At 38.9% G+C, this 22734-nt stretch overlaps 1 long non-coding RNA gene across 1 annotated transcript in view; it reads right to left on the bottom strand.

Annotated features, from left to right (window-relative positions):
- LOC135796936 (uncharacterized) overlaps positions 1-22734 on the bottom strand; it is a 28356-nt gene that overhangs the window by 5432 nt on the left and 190 nt on the right. The gene's annotated exons all lie outside the window — the stretch shown is intronic.

The raw sequence follows: 22734 nt of genomic DNA, 5'->3' as shown, positions 1-22734 counted from the left end.
GGGTGTAGCAACCTTGCACCCTTTTTCTGTGTGTTACCGAATTTAATTGTTCCATTTCACTAATCTTATTCTCAGCTTTGCATTTTATTAAATTTGCAATGACCGCAGTATAGAATTCACGTCTATTTGTTTTGGTTTTGCGGTAGCAGGAGAAATAATGTCATATTTCATAACATGCCAACCGCTATGAAAACACTATGAACCCTTTTGGAAGAAAAGAGCACTTGAAACCGTCTCGAATTTCGTGTTCCGAAGAGGAGCACAAGGAGCAAAGTGTCCGTCGGTGAATCACTTTGTTCTTCAGCTGCTTTTTTACGTCTTTATAACCGTGGCTAAACGTGTAGAATCTAGACATTGTTAGATGGGAGCTGACTTGGAAGAGCGGAGCACTCGAAAACTGTTTTTTTGCTTCTTTGCACGCTAATCCACGTGTGTTGTTTCAGTTGTGCGTTGGTGCATCCGAAACGAGATTCGTGATCTTTTCCCCTTGAGAATACCCAAGGAAACGGCCATTAAAGTACTTACATGCGACTGTTAATTGGTGTTATTGTTTAAGATAATGGTTTGTTTGTGTTTCGCATTGTTATCTTTTTTACGACCAGAAAACACATTTTTGGAGTTTTATTGTAGAATTCTGATATCAATTACGACAATTCGTGCGAAACCATGCGAAAACCAACTTATGAATTCACCACCCCTTCACCCAAAAAGGAAACCTTGCGGAGACATGTTATTAAGAGCCACTTATGCGTGTGTTCGATTCTGGATTCCGGATAGCGGATAGCGGATAGGATCTGATGAGTAGGATGAACGTGCGCATATTAGGATTCCTCATCTGCGGGGCAGTTTAAGGAGGAGACAATGCGTGCAATGAAAGGAACTTCCTTGTGCGAAATTAAACGAATGACCACTCCGATGAGCATTCCAGCCGGACATCAATTAGTGCACGAAACCAAGCGTGAGAAAACAAACAATTATTCGCAATCTGAAGTATCCCCCAAGCACTTCACCCCTTTAAGTGTGCAAAGTGACCAACGTCAACGCCAACAACAACTGACCACCATATCAGCCCGGAGCGACTCCCAGAGACTTCAAAAGTGGTCATACCCACAAATTGTAGATATTTATGTCGATTTAATACGAATCGTAGAGTGGTGGTCAATGGGGAGACACGTGCACGAAGACAAGACAAGCTCAAAGCTCAAGTCTCAACGTATCATTATTTCTGATATTGTCATGCAGTCGATTGCTCACCGGGCTTGCGTTGTCCGCGTATCCGATTTCATTTTGATTGGGGGAAATTGGATATGAGACGTGGACGCGGACGACACACGCAGGTATTTTATAACAGACGTCCAGAGAGCGCCCTTAAAAATACAAATTTAATATATCAACCGCAGAAGACACGCACAAGACGAATCCCTTTCAGGAATTCAATTGGATGAAGTTTCAAAGTTTCCAAAATAGAGTGGTCCCTGTGGGCAATGATTGGATTTGTTAGATGTTTGTACAATATCCGCTTTTGATGAAACTTCAAATAAAATACTAATACCAATACTGGACTACTACTAGACTGGGTGTTATCAAAACATAAGATCACAATTAGCACGTTAGTAAGCTCATAAATATAAAAACTCATTAGGTTAGTTCAAATAACGATTAGATCGTCATGGTTTTTCATTCAAACAAATGTCCAACATAATGAATTATTAATTGCGCTTGATTTTACACGCGTTTACATTTGACATGCGCGGGTTTTATAATTTGTGAGGAAAAAAAAAACTGATACGGGTAGGAGCGTGCTGCGTGCGTCGAAACGTTTTTGGGAACGGAAGGATTTAATGAAAAACACACGTAACTAATATTAATTTATGCAAGAAATGACCGCTACCCTCTCATTTGCATACGCTGCTCGTGTCCGTACCCGCATCTGCACGGGTAATTGGCGACGTACGTCCGATGACCAGCATATGCTTGCTTAGAACCATTTTTGACATTCACGTTCTCAAAATATCGAATTTCATTCCGAGGTTTGGAAATAATTGCCTATTTTCAACCGTACCAACAAAGAAAATTCTTCTAGTGCTATTTGCTTAAGTGGCATTGGAAAAAATAGAAATTTCCATTTGTTTTGACACATTCAAAGGGAAGCCCAGGACCCTCTCGATGCCTAATTAAAGCGCGACGCCACGCGACGTCTCGCATTCCGTCACTCGTCTCCAAAACGTCACTCGAAAACGTTTTCAAGCTGTTGAAAAGGCCAAAAAGGTCCAACACTCGAACATAACCAACTTGTGTGTTACATATTGCCCTCTTTAAAAATACACAAAAAATACTGACGATAATGATGATGATGAAATCTGTCAAACGGGGAACTACTCTAAACTTTTCAGAAGTATTAAATTTCTTAACACTCCGAATAAAATTTGTGAACTTGTGGACACAAAAGGGCGACGTTGTTAATCCCAGCGAACAAAGCATCTAAAGGGGATAACAGAAAAAAATGATAACTTTATATAGGACAGGTTACACACCTGTTAAACTACTCCAAGAGCAATAAAATCAATTCCAACTTCAACGGAAATTCTATTCTATGATTGAGGTCAGTTGTTGATGTCCCATGTCCCCCTTGAACCTTTAGTTCCTAGACCAGTTGGATTTTTATAAAAATGTCCGGCAACTGAACAAAATGGTAGCAATACCACAAACTAACCTAAAAAATCACCTATTCTATGTATTAGTAGAGTATACGCGTAGACTGCAATTATATTCAGTTACACCATTGCAACAATGTGTGCGCTGTGTACAAAACAAGGGTCTGAGGGGTTGATTTCGGGGGTACGCGTCGTGTACGAACATAATGGACGCACACGTTCATTGTACCTTGTATTGTGTGTACGCTTAACCGTAGCGTGGCGTCCCCCCCACTTCTCTCTTTTTAACTTGTGCGTGAGTCACCCCAAATGACGGCTTCAGCTTCGACAGCCACGACACAAATTGAATGGCGTGCATTACAAACCGAATAAAATATGTTACGCTTACGCCTTTGTCGGGGTCTAGAGATGGATTTATAAATCCAAGAAAACACACAATGTGTAATTATGGCCCGGTATGCGCGCATCGAGGCGGACATTCCAAGACATTAATCCGACACCTAGTTACTAGTAACATTGTGGGGTCCAGAGGTTTTTAAAGCGTACTTGATTATGTACGAACACGATCCGGACGCATAGAAAATTATTTATTTCGGTCATTAACTGGACATTCAAATGGAGAAATAGCTTCTATTAGATTCATTGTGCAAACAATGTCGGAGTGAAATAACTTGTCAGATGTCAAAAGTTAACTGTAGGCCAGCACATTTTTTCCAAGTGTAATATTTGAAGAGGATAATGTGGGGATAGTAAAATTAAAGCAGGCAACTATGTTGCAAACAAAAAAAAAAACGAAACTAGTATACGTGGAACGGTTTTTAATGTGCATTACAGGCAGCGCCGCTGAAATTTTATCCTCGCAGCGGCAGTTTCGTACAGTTTCGGTTTTATGTACTGTGCCAAATTCGCTAATAAAATCGAGATGTAAATACCTACAATGCCTGCACATGTGGCACACAATGGAGAAAAAACGTTTGCAGAAAAAAAAACACAACGAAGGTATGCAACAATGTTGCATACACTCTTTTAGAGCACTTAAAGTGTGTCGTCATAAAACCCACTACTAGGTCTCTAAGGTCTGTAAAGTCTAAATAATGTTTTGATTAAATTTTTTTATCTCTTTGGTCAAAAGCTGTAGTGATTCAGTTGCTTGAAGAGCTAATAAAAAGTAAACAGACTGTGGGATAATCTTCCCGAGGTAGGGGATTGGAACCCAATTATACCTGCTGTGGTCAAGTGGGTCCTCCATTCATTTACTCTACTAGTATTCTAGATAACAGTAACCATCTTTACCACCCTCTTGTGTGCGGGTGGACGACAAAAGAAGTTCCGTTACTAACCGGTAACCATGAGAGACATGAATGTGGGAGGTCATGTGGGGTCACTTGGAATTATATGGGGATGATTGATTGCGTAACGCTTTCATTGTGAGATATTACTTACGCACTTTTATAACTTTTACTACTAGATGGACTAATGTGTGGTGATTAATCGAGACACCCCCTTGGTTAAAGTTTTTCCAAGTCATCATCATGCTCAATAATTATATTGATGGTGAAAGAGAAAAATTTTAGTTTTGTACTATAAACAGTTTAAACCCCATAAACCCTATAAAGATTAAGAGGGTTAAGGTGTGATGGGGTGGTATAATTAAATCTTCTAATCAACACCTCTATTCATTTGTTGAAACTGTTATGAGGCTACTGTTAGTGTCGGGATCGGATTTGGATCTCGGTTATCTGCTGGCCGCTGCCCGGCAGGGTCAACTGACCGTCCCGCATGGACCATTTATACGGATTTAAGACGCGTGACACAAAAGCGCCGGCGTCCGTAAATTGGGGCCAACTCATTATCTATGCAAATGGAAACGACGCGGTTTGCGTTGATGGACATTGGGCATTGTCCTAACCACCCTACCTCACTTGCAATGATTGACCATATAAATAATTAAACGGATGGAGTGACTTGATTGGATATTTGAAATTTTCAAAAAATATACTCTGCTATAGGGGGAAGCGGTAAGCTGATTTGCAAAATAAATGAATGATCTGATGGTGTCGCAAAAGTCACCTCTATTTTGGAGGGTTTCGCATTGTCTATCACTGTGAGCAGATTTCGCTTGTTCGAAGGGCGAGTTAATTACGGACGTCTGTCTAATTCGCTCCTAACGATCTCCGTATGCAAAAATCCGCGCTGGATCCATATCCTATCCCCGCATCTTTGCCTTGGGTTTAATTAAAACCATCATTTAAGCCGCTTATTTTGACACACCGCACTTTGAACAGGCTTCCAGCTTTGCTCACTTCCAACACCACCCTCCTTGGAAAACTGATCCAAAGAGTTTCGATTGAATGGTTATATATATTCACAAAGGGTTTTTGTTTGTGTCCCTGGATGACTGCAACAAGCTTGTTGGTTGTGTGGAATACTTTGTAAACTCGTAAAATTTGTCAGTTCCCGAGATGATGGCCGTAAGTAGTCGTTCGGGCGCACCGAACAGAAGGTGCTCGCGGGTTTATGGGGCGGTGCTCAGGTGCGCTGGTTCCCAACGCAGGCGATAACGGGGATAAGCGCCGCGTCATGGCCCGATGGGGTGTGGGGTGGCGTCTAATCGGGCCAGTTCATTGCGTTCGTGGCTTTATTTACGAGGCGAATATCATATACATGTGTCAAAGTGAATGGTAATGATTGACATAAATTTTACGTAATGAACGCCTCCTGAACCTTTCTATGCAGATACATACAATGTAGACTTTTGTAAACCTTCAAGTCATTTACGTGCATAGAAAGACACGAAAAAATTCAGGGACCTATTCCCAAGAGAAAGTCAAATCATTTGTCTTCCAGGTTTGGGGCAAAATGTATAATTGGAGTTCCAGGGACTTGACAGGATCATTTCATCAAACTCAAAACCACAATTCATTAACATCCCTGCAACTCAATTATAGAGAAACGTTCCATAAACCCTTTTAGGTTTCATTCCATCACCTTAAAACTATAGTATCCTCCTGAGATGTTTCTCGGAGGAGGAAAAATATTATGCATCTCATCTCATAAAAGTGTTTCGTCCACCGGGAGATACATTTCCATGAAACGCTTTATCACACATCGTCAAGAAGTCGCGCATTTGATTTATCGTCCGGTCGGAAAATGCGGATGATAAAACATTTTCTATTTTTGCATGCATTCGACATTGTTTTGTTTTTAAGCCTCGGCAGATTGGATTAGATGCGTGAAGCTCACGCACCCTTCCTATGCATTGATAACAGCATCCATTAATCACCGTCAGCCATTGTTTCAATTCCAATACCGGAGTAAAACCAAAAATTCACACAAATCACAATAAAATAAAATGAAATAAAATAAAACTTTTTTCTGTGACTTGCAGGTTTTATAAAAAAACGTCTAATCATTGTATTGTAATTAGTTTGGTTAGGTTTAGAGACACGATAAAAAACTCCAAGTCAAATGGGGAGTGAGTGAGTGTTTTTGATTTATGGCCGAAGACGCGCTAAAAATTAAATATGCGAATCTAATTCCGAGGGCTTTGAGTACTTAATCAATCACGCGGGGTGCGGTTTCAGGATGCGCTGGAACCTTCCGGCAAGGGGCCCTGCGTGGGAGGCGTGATAGCGTACAATGCGCCCGAATTACCAGATGACACTAGTAATCACGAGAGTCAAATGGGACGGTGTCGTGCATGATTTATGATCGTAACTCAACGCTTGATGGAATTGCACAAGGCATCTAAACATCTACAAGTTGAGAATTTTTTTTTCGTGTAAAATTCAACATTCAACATTCAACATGCAAATCGTATGTTTTTGGATTAAACTTCAGGTTGTAATCTAGCGGCATCCATCAGCGTCCCGGCAGCTTAACCAAGTGTTAATGTGTCTGCGAAATCCTCGGGGACTCGCGGATAGCGAAACAATCAATTCTCGAACAAAGCAAAACTGGAACACATGGATGACCGTACAGAGCATGGTCTTTTGTTTTGTAAAACATCCCTCTCTTGCTTTTTCTATGGATGCCCAGCATCCAAGCAACGTGACTCATTGAAACCGGAAAGTGTGCAAAACAGATTTGTTTGGGTGTTGGAGAATGAAGAGTGGAGGGTGTGGTGTGGTGTGTTAATTCCGGAAACCCTTCCGTGGATTTTTCTACGCACACCACCCGGAAGCACATCGATCTCGTTGATCGTCGCGCACATTTGCAATTGAATGCTTGATTAAGGTCCTCGGTGATGAGGTCCTGATGCATCTCTGTCGCCAATGATGGATAGGGCATCAAAATCACATTTGTAAGAATGTATTGTTAGCCGCATATATCGTTACGATTTGCATATGTGAATGATGGCCGGAAATCGTGCCTAAGAACTTTCCCTTCAAGACCTTGCGATTTATCAGACAACGCTTCATGTGATGACCAACTGACCGAACACAACAACGTAATGACCTGGCAAGCAAAAAAAGAAAAACATCTCCACAAATGTGAATACATTTATGTATTGCCCTTTTTTGTATTTTCTTATCGGACTAATACAAATTCAGCAAACATCTTGGATGTGCGCCATGGGACGTCAGACGTAATTTTTTCTTGTTGCTATCTTTCTATCACCTCGTTTCTGGCCCCATTCGCAAACAGGAGACACATTGATACAGATTACTCGTTCCACTAGTCTCAGTTTATAAAACATTGTTTGCAGTCCAACAGCAGCAGATAGATAACCCACGTCGGTTTTTATTTAGGGTGACCAGTCAGTCCAATGCACGAGCGTTCAGGGTCAGCACGGTCCGGTGATCAATCACTCTCGGACCGTGGCGCGTCCCTCGAGCTGATGGACTACGTAATGCATGTAATACGTAATGTTTAAGATGTTAACTGGCGGCTTTAAAACGGACTCTCCGGAGGGCACTTTGACAAATTGGAATTGTCTCCACTATTCTACCGCAATCGGATCATTTTATTTTTTTGGGTAAAAATGAGTTTAAAAGACCTTAGAAGAAATTCTCTTTCAGGTCATTAAACATTTACACTCAGGGAGTTACTTGGTGAAAGTACACAACCCTGGAGGGCAGTTCAACACACTTCAACCACCATGAATTATTCACTTAGCATAAATGTCAATTTGAGTTGAATCTTGTTGACATAACCTTTAAAAGAGATTTTCAACTAAACGCCTTTGGCGCAGCAAATATGACAGTAAACTTTTGATCTCTATCTCCAAAAGATTAGCTAATGTCCAATTGACCACTCTGTCAAAATATAAATTATAGAGTAACTGACATTGAAGTGAAATTGAGATGCACAGTTTGTATATTTAGGATGATATGTAGCCCGGAAGCAAATATTTGAAAATCGCTCGACGCTGCGATGATGCAATTATGAATCAATTATTAGCAAACACAAATAGAGCGCTGCGCACTTAAGTAAATTAGATGTAGTGTATTAATGAATCAATGTTAATCACCCCATTACGCGCGTTGGAACCGATGTAATTAAACGCAACGCCACAACGCAACGACCCTAAAATTTCAGGGTGAGTGTTCACGTTGATATTTATGACGAACGGTGCTGTGGCATTTGTTAAGTGTCAATGTTAAATTCGGTGGGCGATGAGGTTCATTTTTAATCGACACCCAAACATACAGGATTTTCTTCTTTGTAGGAAGTGGGGTTTGGAATAAAGCGCTTACAACACGCTTACAAGATTATTAATTGAATGTGACAGATGATATTAATCTGGTGGAGCGTTATCTCGTCTTTGTAAATGGAAGTTCGTTTGGAGTGCGGAGTTGGAAGCACTTTGGTCTCGGACAGTGACATCGTGATTGCTGGTATAATTTTGCGCGGGGAACGAGTTTGGGTTGACGCAATTCGTACAAATTGCTCGAGGGTATGATGATTATAATTCGTGTTTTGGTCCGTGGTCCACAGTGTTTTGGAAATTTCATTAATGCAACGCGTCGAAATGTCTGACGCGTTAATTACGACACCAGTCACGAATTGCTTCATTATGGAAAATTATTTTCTTCAAAAATTCTCTTTTGGCGAAAAACAAAATCCATGATCAAAGTGGAACGAAATTTCGACTTTTCTTATTTGAATTCCTTTTACTGTACTTTGTAGAAAGCACGAAAATGTAAACATTGGCATTGCCAAACATCGTATCAAACCCAAAAATCTTGTGATTACCTAAGGTTCTATTTATCCAAGACCTTTTATTTGACCAACAAAATTGGACGTCAAAGACAAAGTTCCTTTGCAACTGATAAGCAATTGGCTCTGCGGTGGTACAACGCAATCAAGTTGAATTGCCAAAGAAAAGACGGTTGGATGACCAGTGGTCAGAGATGGAGATGAATCAAAACCCTACACGCTCCGCTGGGTTTTCCCACGAAACGTTTTACTTGCGTTTACTCGGAACAATCGCAAGAAGAGAAACGTGCGTAACCAAGCGCGACATTTGTCTTGCTTCGAAATTGAAACTCATCACGTCGCGTAGATAAATAAGATAAAAAGGTAAACAAACAAAAACCGGTAGCGCACCACACCGCAGACACCCTAAGCGAAGCGTGTCGGTCATTTATTTGGTCCAAATCGTAATTGTTACGTACTGCAATCATCACAAACACAACGAAAAACTTTTTTATAAGATGAATACCTCTTTAAAATTGAAAAAACAAAGTCTTCAAACACAAGTACTATTAGTACTGTCACATGTTCCTATGTTATTTAAATCTAAACGAGTGACAATACTAATTATAACCGTAATAAATACAACGCTATGAAAGTTCCATTAGTATTGTCACATGTCCATATGTTAATTATATGACAGAGAGTGACAGTACCAATTTTAACCGCATTAAATACATCCAGCAATTGTGTTTGAAATAAACAAACACAGCAAAAATTAATACGGTGATTGACGAAAGAAGATCACAAGCAGTCCTTGAGCAGAACGTGCTGTATTCAAGATTTTTGGAAGAGAATAAAAGATAACAAGTGACCATTCTATTGTTTTGCACCCCTCGTGTCTCTTGTTGTGACATGCTGGGGGACCATTCAAAGGAGAACCGAAAATCTTCTCCAGCACGTCTTGGAGCTTACAGTGGGGCTGACCATTAAAACAACCCCGCCGGCAATGATCCAATTCAGTATATAAAAGTGTAACAAGTGCGGCGTGTGGCAATCAGTGGCTTCGCTTGTCTGCTTGTCATCGAAATTGCCGCCCCAAGCAACAAACAAAGGTGTCTCCAAAACCAAGAAAAAAACTGATCATTAAAATACCTTCTACAAGTATTATGACTTTATAGTACAACGGCAGGTAGATGAGTAGTGTAGTGTCGAGGAGAAGAAAAAAAAAGTTTAGTTCCGTAGTCATTGCGGCGTGAACGGTTTATGGATCATTGGAGCGAGTTGATGACAGGCAGGTTTTACGAGCCAGCATTATCATAAACGAATCTCGCGCAGCTCGCGCCTCCAAATCTCTGCTCCCGTATGTATGCAAATCCTTCGAGTCCTCAATGCTCGCTGCCAGTGGGGCGTAAATTACATCGGCGGCGAACAATCATGCGGTGCCATTCCGAGCGGATTAACAGTTCCACCCGAGACGCGCGGCGCTCGCAAATTTGGACCGTCAACAAAAAGCCAACGTCTAAGACACTTTACTGCCTCCTTTGCACGGATTCACAGTAAACACTAAACTAATACATTAAGCGAGGTGTAATTACAAGAAGCTGGATACATTACTCCTAAATTTATATATAGGGTTAAGTCTTATCAAATTGTTTCACAAATAAATTTATGCAAATGCTAAAGCACCCTAAACATAACCTAACATTTAAACTAGTGACATTTTTCGTGTAAAATGTTTGCACCTACAAAGTTTAATATAATAACAGGGTGAGGTGGTTTTATGCGCGTTGTTAAAATCACCTACGACAATCAATTCTAATTGCATTGCCCTATAAAGAGCAGTATAGAAATACAGCCCTTTCCGCCACCGCAGAGGCAACGGTGTAAGGACCTCTTAACATAACACGACGCCATCATTACAACCCTAACACTATAAAATACAAGAAGATATCCTAGGTGCCTATAAATTTAAGGAGGACATTTGCAAGATTGTAGCAAATATTTTTTATGTTGATACAAGCAACATAATCATCCATTGTTACAATTTGTATTGTTGAATCAAATTTATTAGTTCAGGTGCACAGCATAGTTCTAAATAGAATAGCTAATAAATCAAATGGACATTACGCAATTATGCCACACGTGAAAAATCTCTCTCATCAATATAACAAATGCACACGCTTGACTGCCTCCAACTGTGCATGGCAAAAGATTTAAATTTTTAATTTCAAAATACAGTTGACTGGCGCTGCCATAGCTAAATACTAAATTTAGCATCTCGAATATGATGGCATACGTAAACCGATGATGTCGTCGGTGATTGTTTCCGGGAAGGCAATTAAAAAGAAAAAGCATGTAAACTAAAATTAGGGTGCCGCGTATTTGTGACATTTACGGTCGGTAATAAGACGTCAGCCTCGAATATATTGAACTTTGCACTCGGTTCGGCGTCGATCGTTTCCGAGACTTTTCCTCATCATATCGCCGCGACGCTGGCAAACTATTTATTTTACGACGGCTTTAATGAACAATTCGACACGCACTTGGAGATATTAGGACACGAGTTTACTGCGCGTGGCGTTGGCTACCAAAATTCATAATAAAAATTTATGATCAGTAGCGGGCAGGATAATATTTTCAAAGAATTGCATCCAGAATAATTCTTCGCCCACCTTGGAAGAAATTAATCCACACAACTGTTAACTGTGTAACCCTTCTTCCGCACAATAGATTCCAACCCCAAATCGGGGTGCATTTTTACTAGTTGCTGCTGCATCTGTTGTTAGAGATATGAAAGCAGATATAAGTCGATTAGGACGAATCTATCCAAGTGCAAATATGAATTATTCGAATTGAATGAGCACCTGAATATGATCCATCATGCATTTACAGTGCAATCACAACAGACTGCAAGATTTTATCGCTTCAATTGAAACAAGTAGCAAGTACAGTATTTATTTATTCGAGAGATGACTTCAGAAATCCAAGTCATGATAGAAGCACGGATTGGTGATCCATCATGACGAGGCACTTGACTAGTAAATCCTGACAAATCGCTTTTGCTATGAATAGCGAAAAACACTACCCAAAACAATTTTATCACTAATGAAATGTAAATTTGTGTTCACACGGTTTTCGGTATGAGTCACGTGATTAGATCCTTGTACCTGTGCCGGTGTACCTGTATCAGCGATTATCTCATTGAACCTAATCAATATTCTAATATATTCCGAACGGCGTACGCACTAAGTGCAAATGCGGGGCCCACCGCAAATTCCCACGTTGATGGGTGTCTCACTTTTCGAGGGATGCATTAATGATGAACCGTATGTGCGTGACCACACGACCACACCCAACAAGTTGAGTAGAAATCTATCTGCGGTTGATTTTTTAACCAGTTTATTCAAAATTATAGTATCACACAGCATCCATTTAGTTATCTATGAGAATATTAACGAAGCGTGAAATATAATGCGTACATTCAACTGGTTACCTACTGGACAGTTAATAAAACTGATTGTGTTCTCAGCACACCAGGTGAGTGAGCTTCGGAAGTAGCCAATTAGTGAATCATCACGCATTGTTACGTTTTAACTAACGTCTTGTAAGTGTAGCAGCACAACAAACAAGCTTCAACTCGTGTTACAATTGTTTGCTCGTGGACAGCGGCAAAATTATGTGAGAAGACATATGACCACATTCAGGGGTCACTTGGGGTGAAATAAAAAAGACAACATACAAATGATGACAATATCCTCGGTAGAGAAACGTTTGAAGTAGAAATGAGTGTTTTTGACCATCATTGAGTTCAGGAGATTGACTGAAATATTTTGAAAATGAAAAAAAGACCCTCTTTTAGAATTCATTGAAATATGGAAATTGGAGCATCACTTAGGCAACACAAGTCACATCCCTATTCAAAAAATGACCGCTTAATTAAAATGCTGTTTCACTTATTGTGACCAACGACGCGGAACACAAAACCATGTGCTCCAACCCTTTTCGTGCGTGTGCGTGTGCATTTTTTACCTTTACTTGATTATATAATTTAATTGACTTTTCAAAACAAAAAAGGCTCTTATTTAAATTATACACTGTATTGTATAATTAGGTTATGTGGTCAAAAACGACAGAAGTCATTTAATTGAAATGTATAAAATAGAAATATTTCCAAAGCGAATTTTAATTAAATTTAGTAGGAACAAAACAAAAACACAACTCATTCCAGAGGATCTAAACGATATATAAACGTTTTACGTTGCGCCCTCACGAGAATATCAAAATACTTTACGGCCTTATTAATGCCTAGGCTATATAATGCGTGTCGGAATGGCGCGTTTGTAATTTGTGAGATTAATTTAGATAATGTACACGAAATTACACGTTTCCAGTTAGAAGTATTTATGCGCGACGGGCGGTGAATTGAGGTTATGTTAGATTTGATATGTTTGACATTTGTGTGCGTTTAAATCGGAAAGATAGTAAGAGTTTAAGATTCACCCCTCATTTGAGATGACTGTGCGTCCAATGAGAGTGTAATCGTTTCATCGCTGGTTTTAACGTGTTTTGACGTTTTACGTTTGCGTATAGCGGGAGGCCTACCTATTACACATCTCGGGTTGCTGTTTTAATTGCGACATCAAATTTTGATTGCCGGCAAGTTTCTTTATGCCTCCTGGTCATTTGATTTAACATCTACGGTAAAACCATCCCACTGGCCGAAAAGTGAGGTTAAAGTTAAGAAGACAAATGGAGGTGTAGCGTAACGCGTAATGACCGTTTATATCGCTATTTGAAAGCGTTTTGAAATCACCCCGAGATGATAGCCAGTGTAATCTAAACTGATCTTTATCTCTTTAAACGTTTTCCCAACATGGCCGCCATTGGCAGCTCTGAGAGACAATGGAAAAAGCAACAACGTGATACTGTTGCACACATGAACGCATAAAACTGCCGAAAGACGCGCACGCGGATGAATAATGTATAACGCGTTCGGTTTAGTGTTTTCCGGGATGCTTCTCTTTTAGGTACACCATTTGTACGGGGTGTTAATGTCGAAGGCAGTAAATGCGTCCCCGTAAATAACGCGCGCGTCGCATTCTCGGTGAGCGATCACCGCCGCCATCATATTTATTGTAACCGACATTAAACGCGTTTAATAGACGCGTCTTACGCACAGCACAGCGAAATTAATAACCTTTTTTTACGATTGCAACAATTTTCGGTCATTTACATATTCGACCCGCATATATAGGTACGTAAATAATTTTAACGATTGACAACGGGAGCAACGGGAGCGCTTTTCGCGTTTTATAGTTTAATGCGTGCGCGCACGCCCGGGAGTTTAATGCCATTTCGAAATTGTATTGTTGCATTATACAGATTGCGTTATGTTTGCAAATTCGCAGGCGCTGCGTAGTTTATTGTCTGTCAGCTGCGGATGATTAATGATCGGCGAATCTCTAACGGACAGCGTTTCATCATTTCACTAAACACTGACGTCATGATTTATAAAACAGCGACATCTATTGATTTTATTTTATGTTACAAATGAAAACAAACAAATGTATACGGAGCCAAAAACCCTTGGGGAATGTTCGTAGCGTAAAATCAGTTTCATCCCTTGTCCACAAAGAGGCACGAGGCAAACAGGCAAACCAAATAGATACACAAGCATGAAGCATGAGAAAAGCGAAACATTCAAATCACATCACAACATATACAAGGGCGTACGTCATCTAAATGCGAAATAAAAACAATTTCAACATATTTAAAGCCACCATTTGCCTCCTGTCGCTCCGAGCATAAACCAATACATCGGGAACACGCAACATCTCCATATTTTGGGCTGCAGATGCAGTGATTGACAAGGGTTTATATCGTTGTATGGAAATGACGCCCGATGCGCCAAATGTCACGCGAGAGATGCAGATGAGCCGATACGGATTTCAATTTGCAAACAAACTGCCACCGCATTACGTATTCATCAATCCAGGGATGCATTTCATCACAAACGCAAAATTTATGCAGCAAATTTGCACCTTTACTAAAATTTCGCAATAAAGTAATACGGTATTAATAAGCGCCTTGAGGCCGTGGGATTAATTAACGAGGATTAAAGCTAGATGTGGATGAACGTTTACTTAGTAGTACTAGGGTTAGGTACTGTTGATGATAGTAGTACATTTTGGACAAACACCCTTCTTGTTCTTGATGCGCACTGCTTTTGTGCATGCAGTTAATGCAAATTTACGAGACTAGACTTGAGCTGGAGTTATGTCCTTCCACACCGGTAGTACGCCCTTACGTCCAGCTTTTAAATCCCAGCCATCAGCGCCGATCATAATTTACCCTGTCCGTTTTGTAATCCTTGCAGTGCTTTAATTACAACTGTCCTCTGGGAATGTGCGCAACATCAAAACCTTTACATTCCCAGTCTTCCCAATCTTCCCAGTCAATTTCATTCATATTTTAACAACTCAGCTTTAAATATAATCTAAATACTGTACTCATTATACACGATAGTGTATAATACGTTTCACAAAAATATTTTTCTCTTTTTGAGTTCATTGAACAACTTAAAGTACTTGATAGCCGCTGGCTGAAGTAATAATGCTTTAGATTTTTAATGACGCCGGCGTAAACCACCCCCACACCACTCTACCACTTTATATCAATATAACTCTGCGCTTACGTCGACCGCGAATGCATTTATAGCATTCCATAGACTTGTGCAGTTTATGATCATGAAAACGCCGAAAGAAAAACGAAAACGTCGAAAGTGGTCGTTCGATTTAAGCGCGCTTGCGATGAGAAATAAATATAAAAGCATCATGCACACACAAGCCACCCCCAAAGCGAAGAAGGAGAAGAAAAAAATACAAGCTGTGCGAATGTTAAACGCAAATATAAACCACCCTCAAAGTCTTCATATGCCATCGGATGCGAATACGTCATGCACCTTTTATGTTCGGAAGTAAACTCACCCCCATTGCAAACACCAAAACAATATTTCTCAAAGAATACCGATATAAGAAATATAAAATAAGAACACATAAAGCGAATCGTCTGCTTAAATATTTTATGCGCGTTTCGAAAATTGTGTTTTAGATCTAATTGCAACCGATTTTCTTTGGCATAGATAGCGATGCGTTTTATGTGCGCTGAATAAACAACAAAAAAACATAAAAACGCAGTTTTGCATGCAGCCAAAGTTGGTATAAAATCTGCGAGGGTGATAAAGTTTTACGCGTTGCGCAATAAATAAATCAAACATGCTCAAACAATTCTTCTTTGTTTCAAGTGTTTACACATTACTTGATAAAGTCATTTTATTCAGAACTACTCACAACCAGGTGGCGATACTATTACTTAACACATGACGCATCTATAAAGAATATAAAAATATGCAACCAAGTTAACACACTGCTGAAATAGCAGTTTTTTTTTCTTCTTAATATAAAAACATAAAAAATCAACTTGCACATCTCGATGATTATGCCACCGCAGAGTTTTAGTAAGTCGGTCCACCTATATGACACAATAAATACCAAAGGCACTGGGTGACAGCTCGCTGGCTCGTAAAACCGAGCGCATGAAATCATATTTCGGGGGCAGCGCCGGCGATTTCCGCTCGTGTCGTAAAAGTCAACGCGGTTAACTTAACACCGACGTGTGCATTTCGGGAACAAATTAAATGTTTCAATTCGTCGCACCGCACAAAGATCGCTGTATTTATGACATCGCATTTTTTGTGTTATCAGTCCAAGTCGACATAGAAGTCAATAAAATTTTTTTATGTGGTATATTGTGACACTTGTTAATAATATACGGACAAAGACATTCACATGATGATTCATACCAATAACCGAAACATCAATACCGGTATTTTTTAAAAATACGCATTTTAGATGAAAATAAAGATAAAATCGGTTTTAAACTAGTGTGGAATTGATGATTCATCATGAAATTATCTAAAATAAGCAATTACTTTGTTGTGTAGTGTGTGTGTTTAGTGATATTCCTAGTTTCGCATTCGGTGATTTCGACGCAGCCATTAAACGCGCAATAATGTGCGCTACACCTATCAAAAGCTCCAAGTCAATTACGAGGAGCCCATGAGCTCATGATATTAATAATTTTACGGCATCGTATTACAAAGATAAAGAATTATAACTTAGTTTCGTTTACGATAAGAGATATTTGTGTTTGAAGACATTTCGTCTTCAGTGGAAATGCGGGAAATCTTTGTTTTCGACACGCGAACGCGGAATTTTTACGCAGAGCTTTTGTGCTCTCGCTGGGCTTTGATTATGCCAAGTGCCATATAAAATATTATACTCAAAGTAAGAAATAATAAAAAGATGGAAAAAGAATACACTTACAGACTTACAATGAATCGCAATCATCGTAATGCTCACGGAGTGCATATTTTTGAAATGAGTCATCGTAATCACAATCAGAAATCAGAAATCGGTTTTTAGAACTTCGTGAAAATATTTATGAGCTTTCACATTAAAAGAAAAATGCTTCTGAATTTATTATAAAATTTTTAGCATCTGAATAATTTTTTTTAATTTTTTGTAGAAAATTATTTTCGTTATTTTTGTTTTTTTCTGTTTTGTGACCCAATAAACCATTATTACAGACATTAATAGCTTCAGACAAATTAATCGGATAGTATTCGGCTCACTAGGGTGTCACTCCCGTAACCACCCTTGAAGACGATATTGTCTTTCCCCAGAAAAAGAAAACCGAAAGTTTCTTAATTAGAAAAACGTCAATTTCAGACTTTCCGCTACCAAAACAGTCATGAGTTCAAGTAGGTAACAATATACTTAGCTTGAGTGACATTTAAGCCCATAAAATGATTATTTCAGTTTATGTGAAGATTTTTACTCTTTGTACACTCGCCCTTTTCGTCATTTTGTGATATTTTTAATGCGAATCTTTTTGTCTCCACGCGATGTGTTGTTACACATTTATTACGGTCGCAGTGGAGATATTAAAAGAGCGGAAGTTTTATCGCTCGCCTCGAGCTTTTTTTGTTTTGTTTTGTTTCGTTCCGCGCAATATTTTCAATTGCTTTTTTTGCGCCTTTATCATTTCACATCGCGCCGCCACAGCAAATAAATTTACAAAATCTGAATGCAACGTATTTCATAGACCAATAAAAATTTCGCTCGGAAATAAATCTAACCTCAATAAAACGCTATAGAAATATTCTATTACTTAAAATATAAATTCTCCTAATTTAACATGATATTTTAAAGTTTGGTACACATGTTAAGATATTTAGTTACATGTGCCACGCGTTCGTGACGTCTGGCTGTAAATCCTGCTGACAGATTCTTAAGATTCCGACGAGACAATATGTGGCCCCGACGTGCATCGAAGGCGAACGTCGGTAGATCACCAATTTACCTCACAGATGGTAGCGGATGGCATGCCGCCGCCGTAACGCCACCAATAAATCGCCAGCATCCCCTCTGCGTCTTTGTGTCTCCTTCGTCTCCACGTCTCGAACACACTTATCGTGACTTTTTTACTTTATTTATTAGCCTAAACAAAATGAGCAAACTACTAATTACACTCCACAAGTCTACATCCACCCCTCATGCGTTAATACTCGGCAAATGAGTGCATTCGTCAATGTAAGCTTTTTAATGCGCGCTTTTTTAATCTCCAAAGTCGTTTTATTACGTTTTTTTATATTCCACATAATTCTTCACAATCATACACACGGTGTAGAATTTATTTTTCAATTCCCCGTACGCCGGCGATTATTTTATTACACTTTTTATTTTCCACTATAGAAAATGAAACAAAAGTTCTGGTTTTCCGGTGCTATCGGGGATGTAATTTATATACACAACAGAAGACGGGAATGGAAAATTGTGCGCCTAATTTGTCGTAATGGAAACACAGTCGAGCGTCAACTTCCAAGAATGCGAAAAACAAAGCGCTCATTATTGGTTTTCGTCACGCATCGTAACCTGCAACACGCGCGCGCGCACCAAAACACAAAAAAGCAAACTCATTGATAGTCAGATAGTGCATCGTGTAATAACACCGTGTAATGCCATTTGTCATTGGTAATTATGAGCGTCGTGTGTTATGATTGCGCGATTATGTCGCAAATTGTCGTCGGAGGTTATTTTTGGCGAAATTATTCGCAATCGACGATAATTTCAAAGATAAGCGATAAATGCAGGTCTCGGGTGCGTGATTACTGTCTTGGGGATACGGTAAACGGAAATGAAAACGTAAATTAATGCAAAGTTCTCTATAAAGTCATAAAAACATTAAAATCAAGGTTGAAAAATACGCAAATTTCGAAAAATGATTAAAAATTAGATCAAGGTGAATGTAATAATCATTGAATTTTTATCTACTAGATTATTTAATAATCTAGTTGAAATGTTCAATTGCACTTCATGAACTAAAATCGTAAACTTCCAATCAGTTGAATGCGATTGTCGAACAACGACGCGCGCGCGCTGCCACCATTTTTCCTCGATCGTAAAACCGACATAATTTACAACTCTCTTTACTCGCCCTTTCGTCCTGTTTTATATAAAAGTATAAATTCCATTCCCAACAATATAAAATTCACCTAACAATCGTCTACAAGCTTCTACAATTTCATTTATTTCGTTCGTCGTCGTTGTTAGAAAATAATGAACATTACAGCAATTGCACTTTTATGACAATTATTACACAAAGCGGCAAACATGCGAATTGCAGTTGGCAAGCCGGCGCAAAACCATTTCGTATGCTTATTATGTGCACGTGAAGTGTTTTTATTAGTTGATACGCGCATAAAACTGCGTTTATCAAGATGCAACGTCCGCGACTGTCCGAATCCGGATAAAGACTACACTCGGACAAATAATACAAAAGTATGCATACAATGAGTGCATTAAAAAGTTCATTTGCATTCACGTTTTCAGTTAGAAGCACAAACAATGCGTAATTAGAGTTTCGAGTAGAGTATAATTGTTATTTTCGACAAAATACGAATTAAAACATAAAATTTTCTAAATTAAATATTTTTTATGATTTTCCGCGTAATAAAATTCAATTCGGTGTAAATTTTTATACGCGACATCAATTAGTCAACTAATTATACGCGAAACGCACAAACAGCTTTCATCCCTCAGTGCGAGGGATTAAAAAAAACACTCGCATACAAATGCAGAACAAAAAAGTGCAGCTTACTGCTCTGCTGCCTTCATACATAACACGGGGGTGGTGGAAGTATGTAATGTAGATAAAGGCAGATAAAAAGCATAATGAGTTGTTAGCCCCGGCATTCCGCATTCCGGCAGAAAGAAAAATGCGCTCGGTCGTTAATTAGCTGCGAGCGCAGCGCATAAAAGCAGAAAATTTCACGTTTCTTGCCCGTCTAAGGGTGGAATTTTCAAAAATAAGGTTTTGTAAGATTACGAAATGGGTAAATGTCAAAGCAGCAAAAAAATATCCGGCGATTTTTCTTCGCTCTTCCTGAATTTTCAATTGAGCCATAACGAAGTATGAGAATTTATTGGTGCCACCCAAGGTTTCACTCGAAAAATTCCTAGTTGTCAATGACACGTGAATAAATATATTCAACCAGACAAGTTTTGTTTTTATTTTGGATCTTTTACTTTGTATTTACTAAGAATGCATAAATTAAAACTGTCTGTTCACCTTTTGTAAACCATGTGAATCTCAGCATGTGCGCTAGCAATTTTCACAGTTCCTAAGTAAAATAATTTTTGCCCGACAATAAACCCTAAACAAATAAGAGCAAAATATTGAAATTTCGCACAGTGAACAATAACTTTATTGAGTCGTTCAACTCCGCTCCACGATAGAATATTTATAAATCACGAATCATTTTTAACTACCCCGTCGTTGTCGTTCATGTCGGCCGTGTGCATTATTGATGATTGTGTTTTGTGATATGAATAAAACTGTCAGCCGGCCACATATTGCCCTGTTCCATGACGATGTATTGTTTCACCGGACGAGGAAAAAAAGGACGACGACGAAATTGAGCATCGAGGAAAACGAAAACAAGAAAATCAATCATTTCCCCAAACGCGGTTGTAATAAACCACGCACGGCTTGCAGCAGCGCGAATATATCATGTGTATGATGTGTGGAGAGTTCATCGGAGGCGGCAGTAGTAAATGTGAATAGAGAGCATAATGCTTTCGATGGTTGCTCAAATATTGAACGGTATTGAGAGCAAATTCCAATTTTATTGTGAATAAGTGCAGATATGGATTTGGAGAGATAAGTAAACATTCAAAATGGATACACTACTCATAAATATTTTACGTAAAAATTAAAAAAAAATTAAAAAATTAAAAATACCGGTATTGTTACATTACCGGTATTGTAATATTTTTCTTACCCCTATTTTGACTATTTACGCACCCTATCTCTTCATCTCCCAACCATTGGCGATTTATTTATTCCCAGCAACTTTCACTGACCCCATAATCGCCGGTTCGTGCGATTAAGAAAACACAGGCGTGCGTAATGAATAGATAACGATCGAATCGATAACAAAGACGTGTAACGTGTCCTGTCTGGACTTTAATGTGTTCACTGAATGTCACGTCACGGTCTCATGCCTCGGGGCGACATTCCCATGTTCCCGACGTGAGTTGAACATTGTCGAATTGTCAAAAGTGAAGAAAAGCGAATGCAAAGTGATGCGTCTTAGCCAAAAGATTGACGTATTTATTTTTAGTCAATATGCGACGGTAAATAAATCATTACGACTACGACCACAGCGGAATTTTGTCCTATTCTATTTTTGAGAATTGGGGATTATTTGATGAAGTGCCAACTGTCACTAAGGCTATTAGTTTTTGTCACAGAGGTAAAGTAACTAACTAGAGTTTAAATAGTGAGCGAAAATTTTTGTGTGTAAGTTGTGTTAAAATTTAAGGAAATACATTGTAGAATTGTGTAATACTATGTTGGAGAAGTCACATTATTGTGGATCAAATGACACGTTGTAATTATTGTTCCGAAAGTGCCCTAAACGTAGGGAAAGGGTGCTTAAAGCTCGCGTGCGACTATAAATTAGAATAATTTGTGAAATTGCATAAAGCCGGCAACATTGAAGTGTAAATCTCTAAATTACATTGTCGCAAGAGGAAACATTTCAAGAGATAAGTAATCCTCGTAAATGTAACTTTAGAACTTTATTTTTAAAAGAAAAATAATTGTTTATTAAGTATCAAGTGGCTAAAAAGGAGTTTTTGTCACCCCGTGACTAAAACCCGTCATTAAAGTACTTTAGTCACGGACGTGTACAAAGTACCACTTTTTGTGTCTCAAAACCATGAAAAAACTGGTGCTTAAAAACTGAAAGTTAAAAAAATATATAAAAAAGCTAATGACTAAAACGTTTCTCAATAAAATATCATTAGATATTTAATGATTCTATAACCTCTGTAACCATAATGTTGTGATACTCTTTGCATTGATACCAATATTTGATAAATGATAATCTAAAGTGTCGTTTAAACTTCGATTGTCAAAACGAGAAAGTAAATGGGTTTGCGGTTGAGTGCGCACACATCTACCCTTAACTTTAACACATAAAAAAAGAGAAGACAAACCCCTGGACCGTATCGAGGGTTTGGCCATTCTTCCAAATGCATGTGTGACAGTTTGACGGCGTCGCATCAAAATTAAACCCCATTAATTAAATTGCGTCGGATTTCCCGCGACAGATGCCAAGACACGGAGATGACATTTCCGCAAATAATTTTAAAATTCAATTGTGCAAATGTACACACTGCGTTACACACCCGCAACTATTTCACTACACACTACAAGGGTTTTAAACTTTTTATTTCACATGGTAGAGAGTTGAAGAGCGTGTCGTAATCAAAATCGCAATGTTTGGTTGTATTTAGACATGCGTTACTAA

Source organism: Atheta coriaria, unplaced genomic scaffold (assembly GCF_025399875.1).
Source record: "Atheta coriaria isolate IRGN ID8LTWV9N9 unplaced genomic scaffold, Caltech_Dcor_3.1 hic_scaffold_8_pilon, whole genome shotgun sequence".
Classification (NCBI taxonomy): Eukaryota; Metazoa; Arthropoda; class Insecta; order Coleoptera; family Staphylinidae; genus Dalotia; species Dalotia coriaria.
The sequence above is the reverse complement of the archived record's forward strand: the minus strand, read 5'-3'. Positions and strand labels throughout refer to the sequence as shown.